General features: G+C 44.1%; 1 protein-coding gene across 3 annotated transcripts in view; it reads right to left on the bottom strand.

The window, feature by feature from the left end:
• HHAT (hedgehog acyltransferase) overlaps positions 1-15,956 on the bottom strand; it is a 346,637-nt gene that overhangs the window by 242,027 nt on the left and 88,654 nt on the right. The window lies entirely within an intron of this gene.

Here is a 15,956-nt window from a genome sequence, read left to right as displayed (position 1 = left end):
CTTCTAGGCCTCGGGCAGAGCCGATTGTGCATGCCCACATTACTGTGTAAGCGGACATTTTTCTTGTGACCGCGGTCATGCGCAGGCGGCCTAGAAGTTGAAACCCAGCCCTGGAAGAAGACGTACAGAGAGGCCATTCCTGAAGAAGATGGAGGCGGCGCTGGAGATTTCTCTAGCAGCATTTGGCCCGCCCCCAGTACTGCGAGAGAACTCATCTGCATACCGACAAAAACCGGGATTTCTATCGAATGGCGGCGCGGAGAAGAATAACTTTTCTTAAGGCTATTCCTAAGTGTGAGCTGCAAAAAATGTAATTTTAATGGTAGAATCCCTTTAATGGTTTATTATTTCGCACCTCCCCCGGGCCTCTCTTATTTTACTCTGGGGTCTGCAAAAAATGGATACAAAAATTGGCGCACACCAATATCAACCAGGTACATCACAATCTGCACTGAGCCCAAAACAAGGCTACACATTTGCATCTTGTAGTGCGTCTCCCACCTTCATCTATTGACTGGTGTTGGTGGAGTTGGTGAGCAGATGGTTACCAAGAAAATGGATTGGGTGGAGACCACACACCAAAGTCCAGAGAGACCCAGAGTTTGGAGAGGAGTTGCATCAGTAGCTCGAAGACTGGGAGTCGAAAGGCAGTAACTGCAAAGCGGAGACAGTCGCACAACAAGCTCTGTGTGAGGGAGCAGGAGCCGGCCAGCCGGCTAAAGACTATAAACGAGAGACATTATCATAGGTCAACCTTGTTCGGTCCTTCTCTCAAGATGTTACACAAAGTAATTCATCCAAATCCCTGGCAATGTGTATAAACGGGCCGGTAGTTCAGTGGCCTCAACATTAACCTGTTCTGCCCTGGGCCCTTGATGAAGAGGTGCCGGAGGACATCACAGCCCTGTGTGGCCAATACCCAGTCAGACGTCAAGCACCCCCTTGACAATGGAGTAGGACGACTATTGTGATGCTGCGTGGGATGGATGTCTTCCAGCCTGCTGGGTGTTGTAGTTATTAGACAAGTCCTGCACATTTACAATCTGTTCCCTGTTAGCCCAGACAATACTTGCACTCCAGTGATACTGATATCTTTGCATTTACTTGTTCTTCTCCCTGGCGGTTTTCTAGCATGGAAATCCTCTCATCGCTCGCCCTGATGTAAAAAGGATAATCCTATCAAAACGCTTTCAGGGGCTGCGAGAGTCGTAATGAAAAATAATTATGAAGGAAAAATTCCAATCAATACTAATCTGACTCAGCTGCTCCGCGTTCCTTCACTGTGCTCCGATAATACGTTCTAGTCTATTGTGCGACGGCGCAGACGCACTGAGACGAGCGACCTAATGAAGCAGGCAACACAAGTAATTAGTTTTGTCACGGCTCCAAACAGAATTCGCATTGCCGCAATTTCTATTTCTTAGACAATTATGCTACATTAATCTGCGTCCAAAGATGAGAAACAGAACGGCGCGGGGCATATTAACGAGTCTGGGGAAATACAGCGGGATGAGACACGAGCGTGCAGGACGCCAAGCGCCGACGTTTATTGCATCGCCAGGTTTTGCTGTACTTTATAAATTTGTGATCCGGTGACAGATGATTTTCTACTAATGTTATTCTATGATCTCGAGTCGTTCTCTGTTCTCGGAAATGAAAGTGATTTTTTTTCTCCCTTTATTTGTAAATGTTGAGTTTTTTTCTGGATTGGAATTCCAGATTTGTCACGTATCGCATTCTTTCGATGCCTATAGCATGAGACAGGGATGTCATGTTTCTCCGAGCTCATCGGTCAAATCATGGTGACATCTAGGCCTCACTGGTGGTCCATAATCATAGAGGGACATGTAGAGCGCCACCAATGTCAGCCGCAGTGCTTCTAATACAATCTACAGCGCCCTCTGTCAACAGAATACATTATCACCTCTGGGTTCCTGCTTCTTCTACTGTACGTCCTGTTCGTGTGCCGATCCCCTTCCTAGATGAAGCAATCTGCACTCGACCATTTTTGCCATGTCCTGGAACGTTGCCTTACTGAACATATCACATGTACCTTATTAATGAGGTTGTCCAGCTTTTTGATATTGATCCACAAGGCAGATCATGAATACTTAAATGGTCACAAATTTTATAGACATAGTCTCATTTAGTAAGTGATTCTGGGAAAAATGTAATGCAATTTCATTATTCTCTGCCTGAAAAACTTCTCTAAAGTTGCTGCCACTAGGTGTCTCCTTTCTCAGCAAACTTATGGTTCACTCTCTGTTACTAGGGAAGGTCCATCCATAGATACTATCAAAAAAAGAAGGAAAGACACCGAGCGCAATAAGTGTAGTATACACTATTGTAGAATGATAAATTTTAGAGTAAAAAACGACCAGTTGGCCTCTCACCTGGAGGGGTTGTGATGAAGTCATGGCACCGTAAGAAGCAGTTACAAGATAGGCGATTAAGGCGAGAGTGGCAGCGGTTCCGTAAACAGACACAGGAAACCCGGAAGGTAAGTAAGACAAGAAATGGAGGCAAGGATCCGCGTTCAATGGTCATGCAGGAAAAGCGAAAAACAATAAACAATCGTGTTGCATCTTGCCCGACGTGTACTTGTGATTTGTGCACTTGACAAAGGGTGTTCTATAACCGGAAACGCGTTGTGCTATACTGTATTTTATTCCATTAAAGTTGATCCTACCAACACGATTGTTTCCTGTTTTTCACTTTTCCTGCACGACCATTGAGCACGGATCCTTGCCTCCATTTCTCGTCCTAGATACTATCAAAAGCAAGATGGATTCCCAGGGAGTGGCAGGGCTTTCTTCACACAGTGAATGTAGAAGAGAGGATTCCACAAAGCTTTCTCAACTTCTACAAGGCACAAAAGTTTCTCATAGGTCAAAGTAAGTGGGTTCATTTCTGACTAGCCGCCTGTGTTACTACTGATGGGATATTAGTCATAGACAGTATAAACACCCGAGCACTCACCTCCCCTATCTGAGAGCAGGAGCTGTGTCACTTGTGTGGTGCAGAGAGATAAACAGTTCAGAAATACAAGCTCATGCACTCAGCCCCCCCAACAAGCTACATCACTTGTTAACTGAGAAGATAAGCTCATCACCAGGCTCATGGTTATGGAAACACAGTGTAAACAATGAAGTGAATAAATTAAGATAGTGGCCAAACAAAGCAGTTTTGATAAAGCAATGTATTTCGGAAAAGTCTTAAATCCACATAAACTAGCAGTATAGATAGGATCCTTGTGATGGGACAACCCCTTTAAGTACCCTTTAAAGGCTGTACACCACCTTTAAGAATTGTGTACTGTTGGATTTCAATATGTCCGATCATTCTCAAGACATTTGCCATCGGAGATATCTCTAATTCTCTATACACCACTACAGTACGCATCTTAGGAGAAATACTATTGTGGTTTTTAGTCTTGAGATGTATTCATGTAGCTTGTGCCTGGTTGTCTATTATCCTGATCTAATTCTCCTTTACATTACAGAACAGATATGGTATCGAGCTGCAGCTTGCAGGATTGTGACAGCCATAGACGGATCAATCCATATTGGATCTTCATTTACATTATATATATTTATTTATTTATTTATTTTTTTTTTATTTTTTTTTGGGGGGGGGGTTAATTCCCTTTTTATAGAACATGCAGTATATTATTGGATACATTACTGAAACCTGCCATACTTGTGAGCATTCTCTACCAGTTCTTTGCTATATGTCTATGTGACTGACTGTCATTTCTGGTCACGACTATGATTTAATGTTTTATGGTTGCTTACTTATCATGTAATTGGCTTAAAAACATTTCCGCCTGGGGCTCCGACAAGTGTAATTTGCATTGACAGCAGGGAAGATTTCAGGGCTCTGATCTCCCTATACAGTAATGTATAAAATGGGAATTAGAGGGGCTGTACACTCTCCTGGGCTGCTTAGGAGAAAATGGGGGCAGGTTCACATCATCCCCGAAGACTGTGAAGAACATGAAAATGAAGAGGAATTTGAAGAATTTTTGTCTCTTTGGCACTAAGGGCTAGTCCACACGGGGGCCGGTGGGGTGGATTTTGGCTCCCCGCGTCACTCTCAGGTCAAAACCTGCCTGCCATGACTGTCACGGTCGCGGCTTCCCCTTCGAAGTCAGCTCAATTGAATGGGCTGACTCCGGAGGTTGCTGCCGCCTGAAGAAAGGGCAGCTCGCTTCTTTTTTCCGTTAGCGGTAACATGCCACTAGTGGAAAAAAGAACGCTAGCGGTCTCCATAGACCACCATTGTGAGGGGGCGGATTATGACACGGATTACGCACCATAATCCGCCCCCTCTGTGCCCGTGTGAATTGGTCCTAACTCAACTCGTCGTGTTTGGAGGTAGAGAAATGCTGACTATGACCCAAAGAACACCGGACCCACTGCCAAGCATGGAGGGGGAAACACTGTGTTTTGGGGGGTTTCTCTGATAAGGGCACAGGACTAGTTCACCACATCAATGGGAGAGTGGATTGGGCCATGTACCGTAAAATCCTCCACCAGGACATTAAAAGTGGGTCATGGCTGGGTCTTCCAGCAGGACAATGACCCAAAACATACAGCAAAGGCAACAAAGGAGAGGCTCAGAAAGAAACCCAGTAAGGTCATGGAGTGGCCTCGCCAGTGCCCAGACCTTATTCCATAGAAAACTTATGGAGGGGGTGAAGCTCCGAGTTGCAGAGTGACAGTCCCAAAATCTTAATGATATAGAGCTGATTTGCAAAGAGGAGCGGACCAAAATTCCTCCTGACATGTCTGACATAAGCGCAAACCTCATCATCAACTACAAAAAACCTATGACTGCTGCGCGCCAACAAGGGTTTGGCCACCAAGTATTAAGTCTTGTTTGCCAGAGGGATCAAATACTTATTTCTATCTGCAAAATGCAAATACGTTTATAAAATGTATACAATGTGATTTTTTGGATTTTATTTTTAATATTCTATCTCGCACTGTTAAAATGAACCTACCCTTAAAATTATAGACTGTTCATGTCTTTGTCAGGAGGTGAACTTACAAAATCAGCGAGGGATCAAATACTTCTTTCCTTCACTGTATATGTATCCTTTATGTCTGATTTTGCAACGGGGGGAAGTGAGAGGGATATAATGAATGGAAAAAAAGGAAGGAAGGGGAGGACTGGGTCTATAGCCCATATAAATCAAATCATCCCCCTTTGCTTCGATCTCAAATACAGATTAATAAATAAAAATAAACATAAATAAAATATACATCCCCATGTCCGAAAATCGCCATAATTGTATTAGGCCACAGAATATAGGTGACATCATTGTAGCTGTAAAAACAAAGCCCGGAAAACGTGGAAAAAATACAATATTTCTCCAGTTTGACCCCGTTCTGAATTTTTTTTACAGCTTCCCGTACCCCCGTTTGGAGTGTTAAATGGTACCATTACAAAGTACAATTGGTTCGGGGGCAACACGGTGGCTCAGTAGTTAGCCTTGCAGCACTGCAGTCCTGAGTTCAAATCCCGCCAGGAACAACATCTGCAAGGAGTTTGCATGTTCTCCCCGTGTTTGCGTGGATTTCCTCCCATACTCCAAAGACATACTGATACGGAAAAAATGTACATTGTGATCTCTATGTGGGGCTCACAATCTACAAAAAAAAAAAAGTACAATTTGTTCTGCAAAAATTAAGCCCCCATACAGCTGTGAAAGGAAAAAGTAAAAAAATAAATAAATAAATTGTGTTTTTTGGAAGGCGGGGAGTCAAAAACGAAAATCGATAAATGGCGGCGGGAAGGGGTTCATATGCTGCCAAAAGTTATACAATCCCTGGTAGATTATACAAGCAGATAAGTCATAACTCAGCCCCTACTGCTCCGAATCACTTTTATTTACAGTATAAAATAAAATAAAATAATTAAAAAAAATATCAAAAAAATTTATATTTTGAAGATCAAAAATGAAAAGACAAAGGTCTCTAAAGGGAGGATGATAGATGCAAATAGCAGAGCAAATATAGGGTTTTCCAGGAAGACTGGTGACAGATTAACTCTCTATATAGGATATAATAATAAAACGTTCCGTTCCATGTGGATTGCACAAGGGAACGCCAGAAGAAACAGGCCCTGACTAGTAAGTACCAGTGGGCTACAGAGATACGAGAGCTAGAACTATGAATACTCCGGTGTGCCAGGTCATCATCTCATCCGCCATCGCTGATACATATGAATCCCTGTATATACACAGGTGACACTATATATACACAGGTGACACAATGTATCCAGGACACGCGAGGCCTTCCCAGGCAAACCGGAGAGATGGGAGAGATGGCAAATATTTCCCTATGTAAGATCAAGGGCCGCGCGCCAGGTAGGATCACTTCAATAAAAATCGGATGACAATGTTCCCCGCGTGTTTAATATGTCCTACCAATGTACACACAGAATGTGACATACTCGTACTTAAAGGGACTTTTTCATGAATTTCAATGACAGGTCTATCAGTGTAGATCTGACCCCAGGATCACTACCAAATAGTAGTCCATTGTATGACTCTTCCCAGTCTCTTAAAAAATGAAGCTGTGCAGGATTGTCAATAGGAACATACAGAAAATCCAGGAGAGACTTGTTTAGCACTGAAGGGAACATATCACAAGTATTGTTTTGTTATTTAAAGGGATTGTCCGGGGAGATACAATGATCAAATTAATTCATATGGTGGATCATTGATGACAGTGCTATGGGTTCTGGCCTGGATCCTTTTGGGTTAAGACATCCGAACCTGCCCCTGACCTCCGGGGGCTCTGCACCCCCTTCACCCTCTCCCGATTGCAAAGGTCACTGTGTAGGTAGGGGAAAAACAAGGCGAGCTGTGACATCACCTATCGGGAATGGTGTGGAAATAATGCAGCATAGGGCGGGTTCACACCTGCGCCCGGTCTCCACTTTGCAAGTTTCCGTCTTCTGCCTGAGAAATTGGACAGCAGACGGAAACCGGCAGTCAGTTTTCAAACCCTTTCATATGAATGGCAAAGTGTCCGCCCATGAGCGTCTTTCAGTCTCTGCGGCAAAACCGTTTTTTTTTAACCGGACACAAAGTCGGACATGCAGGACTTTGTGTTCGGTTAAAAAAAACCCAAAAAACTGTTTCGCCGTGGAGACCAGAAGACGCTCACGGGCGGACACTGACTGCCGAGTTTCCTGTCGGCAGAAGACGGAAACCCACAAAGTGGAGACCGGGCGCACGTGTGACCCCGCTCTGAGTAAGGGTGCATTCACACTGAGTAAACGCTAGCTTATTTTGTAGAGTAAAATTACACTTGTAAATTTTGCTATCCCATTGACTTCAATTATATTTTTTTACAAGTGTAAAAAATACGCCTGTAAAATGTCATTGAAGTCAATGGGATAGCAAAATTTACAAGTGTAATTTTACTCTACAAAATAAGCTAGCGTTTACTCAGTGTGAATGCACCCTAAGAATGTTTTCAGAAATAGAAGAGTTAATAGTTTTTTTTTGTGAATGAAGAAGAAAGAACTATAAATCCCATCAGTATTCGGTGTGGCCTTTGCCCTTTGGAGGAGGCGTCCTGGAAGTGATGATCCGGCCCCCGCAGATATAGCCCTGATCTCATCATCATCCAGTCTGTCTGGGATGACATGGGGAGACAGACGGATTGGACAAGCAACATCCACAGAAGATCTGGGCTTAGTTCTCCAAGATGGCGGCGGGAACAACCTCCCTGCCCAGTTCTGCCAAAAACCATCTGGAAGTACCGAGAAGAACTGATGGAAGGCAAAGGTCACACCACGAATATTGATGGGAGTTACACTTCATTTTATGAATCAGAAAAAATAAACTATTAACCCTTCTATTTCTGAAAACTTTCTTACTTTGCAGCGTTTTTCCAAACCTGCCTAAACAATAGGTCATTTTTTTACGACCCATGCCCTTTAAAGGCTCAGCCCTGCAGACAGATAGGTGAGGGTCACCTGAATCAAATACTGTTTTCCCCTTGTCAATCGCCGCCTCTGCTGCCTCAATATTGCCGTTTTTGTCAATATGCAAATGAGCTCTTTGGAGCAATGAGGTCATCGCCATTTACCGCTTTACAACAATAACAACGTTGCTCCAAAGATCTCATTTGCATTTCGACAATAACAGCGATATCTCGGCAATGGATTTAGCCATTCGCTAGGGGTGAACACCATTGGGTTCAGGTGACCCTAACCTATCTATCTGCGGGGCTTCTGGGTCTGGTGTCACACTCCCTTTAAGAGATCACAGAGAAGTCATGAGTTACGGATTCCTACAGGTTTCTCACAGTATCCGATATCCTATCTAGTAGTATCTGGATACAAATAGCACATAATGCGAGACGGCACAGTCAAAAATACAAAAGATAGAGAAAAAAATAAAAAATAAGATGAAATATTTTACCGAACTTTATTTATTTTTTATAAACAGAAAAAATTCTGAAAAAACATTCTGTCTTTACACTCTATAAAGATGAGAAAAGAAAGAGGGCAATGTCTCATCTTCGTGAAAGGAGCAGGAAATGTCATGTGTGCTATCTGATCACAGCGCGTTCCGTCTACATAGACACAAGTGTCGCACTAATTAGAGCCCGGCGTTTTATCTTGTTTATCGGCGTCGGAGGGAGAGATACCGGCGCCGAGTCTTCTTTACTGAACGGGGACTAATTTGAAACTGATACTATTTTCTAAAACCTCAATTTGGCATGAGGGAATATTAGGACGTGAAACGCGCTAGTCATCCTGTCTGACTGGTCCTTTGTGATAGAGGTGCAAACAAACTGGCGAGATTATCAAATATAATAAGATCAAAAGAGCTGCCTGCAAACTGTGACAGGTACTGTATGGGCTCAGCTGTACGATGGTGCCGGGTTTTCTGGGGTATTAGATTAAAGGGGATGTCCGGGACATGAAGCTTAACCCCCCGCGTGCCGGCTACATCCATTCATTTCTATGGGAGAGTGCTGCTTCAAATAGTGTTCGCTCATCTCTACTGATGACCTCATCATGGGAGAGGTCATCAGTGACGGAGGAGTTGGGGGCCGACACCTGGAAACCACACCAATGAGCTGATGGGGTCACCGGGAGCAGTATATAAGATATACAGCCAGAACTGGCCTAGTACTAGTCAAGTGATTGGGAGCGGGGCTGCCCCAGTTCCACCATAAGGGTGAGTTCACACGGAGGAAAGTGGGGCGCAATCTGGCACGTATACACGTGCCGGCAGATTGCGCTCCGCAAAAGCTCCCATTCATTTCAATGGGAGTGAGGATCGTAGACGCGGCGTTATTTTGCGGCCGCAAAATAGCGCCGCGTATACGATCCCGGCTCCCACTGAATTCAATGGGAGTGTATACGGCCCTCAAAATCTCATGCGGCGTATACGTGCCACTTTACTCCGTGTTAGCTCACGCTAACAGTGTATGGAGCTTGGTAGACTATATATGGCGTCCGGGTCTGGGTCATCAGTATCAATTATCTTCAGGCCATGGACAACCCCTTTAATAAGGACCCTACTTATTTATGTAGACTGTGAGCCCCATATAGGGCTCACATTTTTTTTCTCCTATCAGTATGTTTTTGAAGAATGGGAGTAAATCCCTGCAAACACGGGGAGAACATACAAACTCCTGGCAGAGGTTGTTCCTGGCGGGATTCTAACCCAGGACTCCAGCGCTGCAAGGCTAGTCACTGAGCCACCGTGTTGCCCCTGTTAAGGGCCCTGCATTTTATCAGGGTGAGGGGGCAGTGGTCCTCACTAGAAGTCTATAGTCTCTTCACTAACTACAGTAAGGTTGCATGCACACTAGGTATACTTACCTAGAGATGAGTCTCATCGTACTCATTTCTGGTGCTCCTGACACCTGCGCGGTTCTTCAGTGACATCGTAGATGCACACTCCACCTTCACTGCGCATGCACCTGACTCCAAAGACCAGAATGCAGAGAATTCATCCTAAAAAGATCAACCCTGTCCAGGATTCGGACACTGGTCACCCCTAAATAAGTCCCTACTAAAGTGTCCCAGTGCATTTCTCCTATACACCAGAGATCATCAGGAGACATATTGGGAATCTTTCAGTGATTGTCAGCTATCTTTATATAGACACACATATAGTGAAGGTTGTCCGTCAGTGAGTAGGACCGCCCACTGGACTCCTAAGCCCAGAATGAATAGAAATAAATAAGTTATAAATAATGAATCTTTCCCCACAAAACTATACATCAATATACCCAGCTCCTCCTGATCTATCACATGCTGCCTGCGGATTAGACACCATGACTCTGACCACAGATAGTACTGTGCAAAACTTTTAGACCGGTGTGGAGAAAAAGCTGCAAAGTAAAAATGCTTTTAGAAATAGAAGGGTTAATAGTTAATTTTTGTAAATTTCCAAAATGAAGCGAATAAAGGGAAATGTAAATCCCATCAATATTTGGTGAGACCTTTGCTCTTTGGAGGAGGAGTCCTGGAAGTGATGATCCAGCCCCCACAGATATAGCCCTGATCTCATCATCATCCAGTCTGTCTGGGAGGACATGAAGAGTCGGACGGATTGGAGCAAGCAACATCCACAGAAGATCTGTGCTTAGTTCGCTAAGATGGCGGCGGGAACAACCTCCCTGTCTCAACGAGCCGCAGAATCCGCCTGAAGAAAGGGCAGCTCGCTTCTGTTGCCAGTAGCGGAAAAAAGAACACTAGTGGTCTCCATAGACCACCATTTTGAGGGTGCAGATTATGACGTGGATTACGTGCCATAATCCGTGTGAATGAAGCCTTACTGTGCAATATTTTGCCTAAAACTTTTGCACACTACTGTATGTCATGTATGCTATACGCCTGCGCTGTTCTGCTAGGCCCTGTCGCTGCTGTGTTCTCCCTTCCCTAGTTTTTCTGTACATTCCCCAATTAATTGTGACCTATAAGGATACATAATATTCTTACATAAAGTAACCTTAGGCACAAATGAATGAAGACGTCTCCCCGCGTTGGAGTTCAGTATATAACAGATGGGTTTTGTGCGGCGCGGTAATATCATCTTGCAGTTTTCACCTCCTGATTCTCTGCATCCCGGGCTCTAATTACAGCACTTTGTATAGGAAATTGAATTAGTTTCCACTGGGTTTATAAGATTTCTATTTTTAGATGTTAAATAATGCTCGCGGTAACTTACGTAAGCCGGGTATTATTTGTAGCAAAATAAACATTCATATCAGATCCATCTTCTGTATTACGGTCTCTGAAGAAGTCAGGATTGTTAATGTCATCTAACAAAAAAGCTCTCTACTAATTCTTAAGAAGTTGTTCAGGATCATAGTTCACGAGAGAGAAAATTGGTCGTTCCGAAAAGAAAATGAAATCATTTTTATAGAAGTATATTACAAGATGTCTTCTCTTTGTATACTCCTTGTAACAAGGGCTGAAATAACCATAGGGCAAGAGGTGCAGCCATACTGGGTCCGGGTGGTGGGGACGCCTTCTGTTGACCAAGGGCACCCATGACGTGTCCCACATCCCTTGCTATTGGGTGGAGAGAACCCGACCAACCAATAAAGGATGGAATACTGGACTACGGGTCCAGGAAACAAGTATCACCATAAACCTAGCACCACGATGGGGCAACATTTTGATCCAATGGAAAAGACATCAAGTAATATATTAGTCACCGGCTGGTTCCAGTGCCTCACCTTGCTGATAGGCAACCAGATACCTCCTCCTCTGGTTCCAATCTCAGATACCTTCTCCTCTGGTTCCTTTCTCAAGGAAAGGGCAAATGGTCTCCAATGCCTTGCCTGCCAAGTGACATGTCCATACTGTCTTGGCCTTGATTCCCTATGTTACTTATTTTGATTTCGGACCGACCCTGACCTCAGCCTTGTTCCTGGATCAGACTTTTGCATTGACCTTTGGATTCTGTACCTGGTTCCTGCTGTTGTATTCCTGGCTCTGAACCTTACTTCTGTCTAATCCTGTAGCTTGTGATGTCCTGACTGTTCTTCTCCTTGGATCCATCACTGAGTATACCATTACTATATCAGCACTATAGGTGACTATACTGGGGACCATGACCTAGACATCTTCCTGTAGCACGTTCCTTAGAACTGGTCATCAATTGTCAACACCTTGGCCCCATGTGGATGAGTTGTTAGAACCTACTGACACTTCACATGGCTTGTTACATCATGTTCAATAGTTGCACAGTCTCCAAGTGAATGATATACCAATGAACATCAGGAATCCAATAGCCAATGGTCAGCAAGATACCCATAAGTAGGGTTGAGCCAATCTTGAGATTTCAGGATCGATTTTAAAATCCGATTTCCGATCATTTTCCAGCCGATCCCGATCGTGAAATTTGCTCAATCGCCGATCGGAATCCAACCTTTTCTGATCCCGATCGCTCAACCCTAGTCAATGCTTCTTTATGGGAAAAGTCACTTTTAGGGTTGAGCCGATCTTGAGATTTCAAAATCTGATTTACGATCATTTTCCAGCTGATCTCGTTCACAATCGTGAAATTTGCTCAATCGCCGATCGGGATCCGATCTTTTCTGATCCCGATCGCTCAACCCTACCCATAAGTGATCTATATAATCAACTACTTTATCAGGATGACAGTAGTAGGTGGTTTGCTGGGCAAATAGCAGAAGTCGTTGGGTAAATGGAGATGAGTTTGCAAATGAGTTTCCCTTTAATTCCCTCAACAATTCCCTATCGTATTGTTTATTTGCCGAGACACTACCGCATTACGGACGCTATCATCGTGACAGAACTTAATTGCCAAAATGTGATAAGAAAACATAATCCTGACTTTTTTGCCGTACTTCAAACGCCTTAAACTCCAGTGCTATGAAATATAGTAATTAGCGCCAATTTCACGATTCCATTACAGGAAATTGCAGACCTGCTGATATCTGCGCAGGAAAGACGTTTCTCAGACATCCAGCTGATGTGGACATTAAAATAGCAGTCTCATCTTTCAAAGTAGTCTGCTGGGGCGACAAATACGATGACTACCGGGGAGGGGGGAAGAGAAAGCACAAGAAACCTCTGAGCGCCTGATGATATGGTGCTCCGCTAAATTCTCAGTTTGTAGCCCTCAGCCAGCATAAATTGTGCCTTTAATCTGACATGATTCTTCTCTGTACCTATTGTTCTATTATTAGTAGAGGAAGCAAAATTATTCCTGAAAATTGACTAGACGGGAACGTACAAAACCTGGCAATGCCTATGTGTTATTAAGCAGGCGCGTGTTAACCAGAATTATCTGCAAATGGATTAGGGTGCTTGGCATGGGGCTGGTTCCTGGGACCCCTGCCAATCAGCTGTCATGGCTGCCAGTGACCATATACATAAAGTAATATTTCATGCCAGCTATTTATATGGAGGGGCCAACATGTAATATAATCCTATAGAGTGGCTGCACCAGTCTACGTTCCATGAGTTCTTATCACTGATGTGCGCAAGTTCCAGTGCTTATTACCAGAGGACAACTAAACATGTAGTTAACAAAGAAAAGGAACTGACCAATTTCTAGTTGCAATGAAAATCCATTCCAATCCATTCAATTTATTACCCTATGAGACTGAACAAAATAGGTTCCTAGCCTACTGGTTCCTACGAAGCTGTGCTTTACATCTGTTCTGTCTGACTATCTGTATTTGATCCCGATTTGTTGTCCGACTCCGTTCCTGCTACCAGATTCTTGTTCTTCAGATTACCCGTTTATAAACCTGGCTTGTTCCTGACCTTTCAACCTGGGTTGTCTGACCTGACCTGTTGTCTGGACCACTGGCTGTAAATATACTCCACGAGACCTGACCTCGGCCCTACCCTGATCATTCTCCTGTCTGATCTTTGTGTTACGCACTGGTGTCTCTCAACCTGCCTGAATCAGCCATCAAAGGACGACTCCTAGAAGCCATGACCTAGTGGTCACCTTCAGCAAAGTCCAGATCCTTGTATAGGGTTTCCTTACCAGAAATACACTAAAGACACTTATTGTCTCTCTGATTCATTCTCTTGACTACTGTAACTCCTTACTAATCGGTCTTCCATTCACTAAACTCTCCCCTCTACAATCTATTCTGAATGCAGCGGCCAGGCTCATCTATCAGGCTAGACGCTACAGCGATGCCTCTGGTCTGTGCCAGTCGTTACATTGGCTGCCTATTCAATATAGAATAAAATATAAAGTTCTCCCCCTCCCCCACAAGGCTCTCCATAATGCCGCACCTCCCTACACTTCCTCCCTCATCTCTGTCTACCGCCCAACCCGTGCTCTCCGCTCACTCAATGACCTAACACTTACATCCTCTATTATCAGAACCTCCCCTGCTCGTATACAAGACTTTTCCCGAGCTGCAGCACTTCTCTGGAATGCTCTACCCCGGACAATCAGATTAACTCCCAATTTCTACAGCTTCAAGCGCAAACTAAAGACACCTGTTATCAGACAGGCCGATCACAATTCTTAATGTTTAACCCGTCCGTAATGTAATTAGAATCCCCAGAATTTAACCCTCCTCTGTCCCCGCTCCCACATTTCCCCACATGATATGAGGCCATTTCAGGATAACGTTATATGTCCAAATTCCATCCACATGTTACAGGACACGACTGGTGACGGCTCATAAAGTCTTATGTTTGTGTAATGACAGTCACCTCTATTACAAAAGTGTCTGACCTCTGTATAAGCAATGCCGCCCCTGCTACCTCTTGTGTCACCCCCTCTACCTCATAGATTGTAAGCTCTTATGAGCAGGGCCCTCAGTCCCATTGTGTGAAATGACTTTCTTTGTAATGTATCTTTCTGTCTGTATTTGAACCCTACAAATTGTACAGCGCTGCGGAATATGTTGGCGCTATATAAATAAAATGTATTATTATTATTATTATTATTAACCAGGAAAAACCAGGCATCACTTAGACATCGTCCTCAGGAGTAACCTAAAGCCACACTGGATAGGTGGGTTCCAAGTTGAGGGTATGACACTCGGCTTACCAATTCCCTGCTACTCTTGATCCAGTCTCTGTATTCTGGGCTTTGGTGAGGACACATGACCACTGCGGTGACTTTAGTGATGTTGACAGGTCACCACTATAGGCAGTCACATGTCCATGATGGGACGTCATCGCTGAAGACCAGGATATAGAGACTATCATGGGACTGGAGCAGATTGGTAAAGGGGGCACAGCATCTTTTATTATTTTCTAGAATTGTAAACTGATTTTGAGCATTTTTAGGCAGCTGGAAACCCCTTTAAACCCCCTCCCATCATTAAACTGTTACTGGTACACCCTCTCCAGAAGCCATGGATGTCTTAGGTGGGAAAACCCTTGTAAGAGACTATAAATCAGCCTCGGCAGCTGCTGGCTGCAGATATGTAAAGTATCTAGTAAGGGAATCTATGAGGTGGCTTCATAAAAATGGATCAGTTTAGTGGTGTGAACCGTAGCGTGCGCTAATTCCTGACTAGACAAAGAGAACTGTTCCATATTCATGTGTTGTCCCGGCGCAGCGGCTTTGTTGTCGAGGTGTGTGATGACAATTAGACAGTGATCGGTTTGTGATACAATTTTACTTCGGAGTTTGGCATCACACTGTGACTGTTGCTTGGAAAATGATACATTAAAGAGATTATCTGTTTCATTGTATCCACAAACAGACTGAGGCATGAGCTGTATCACGCAGGGAGTCTCTCAAGCGAGGCGCGTTTAAAGGGGCCGGGTCCCTAAATAGCAAAAAGATCCAAGTACCAGAGTTGTCTTCTTGCTGTAAGTGTAAAACATGCAACTTCTTAAGGGGGTTGTCCAGGATCTGATGGTAGCTGTTATCGGATTGTACACCCGGTCCCGATCAGCCATACACAAGTGAATGTGAGGAGGGCTGCAGTTCCAGGCCCCAACGCTACATT

The sequence above is a fragment of the Leptodactylus fuscus genome, chromosome 3, assembly GCF_031893055.1.
Source record: "Leptodactylus fuscus isolate aLepFus1 chromosome 3, aLepFus1.hap2, whole genome shotgun sequence".
NCBI lineage: Eukaryota > Metazoa > Chordata > Amphibia > Anura > Leptodactylidae > Leptodactylus > Leptodactylus fuscus.
This window is presented reverse-complemented; position numbering and strand designations above follow the sequence as displayed.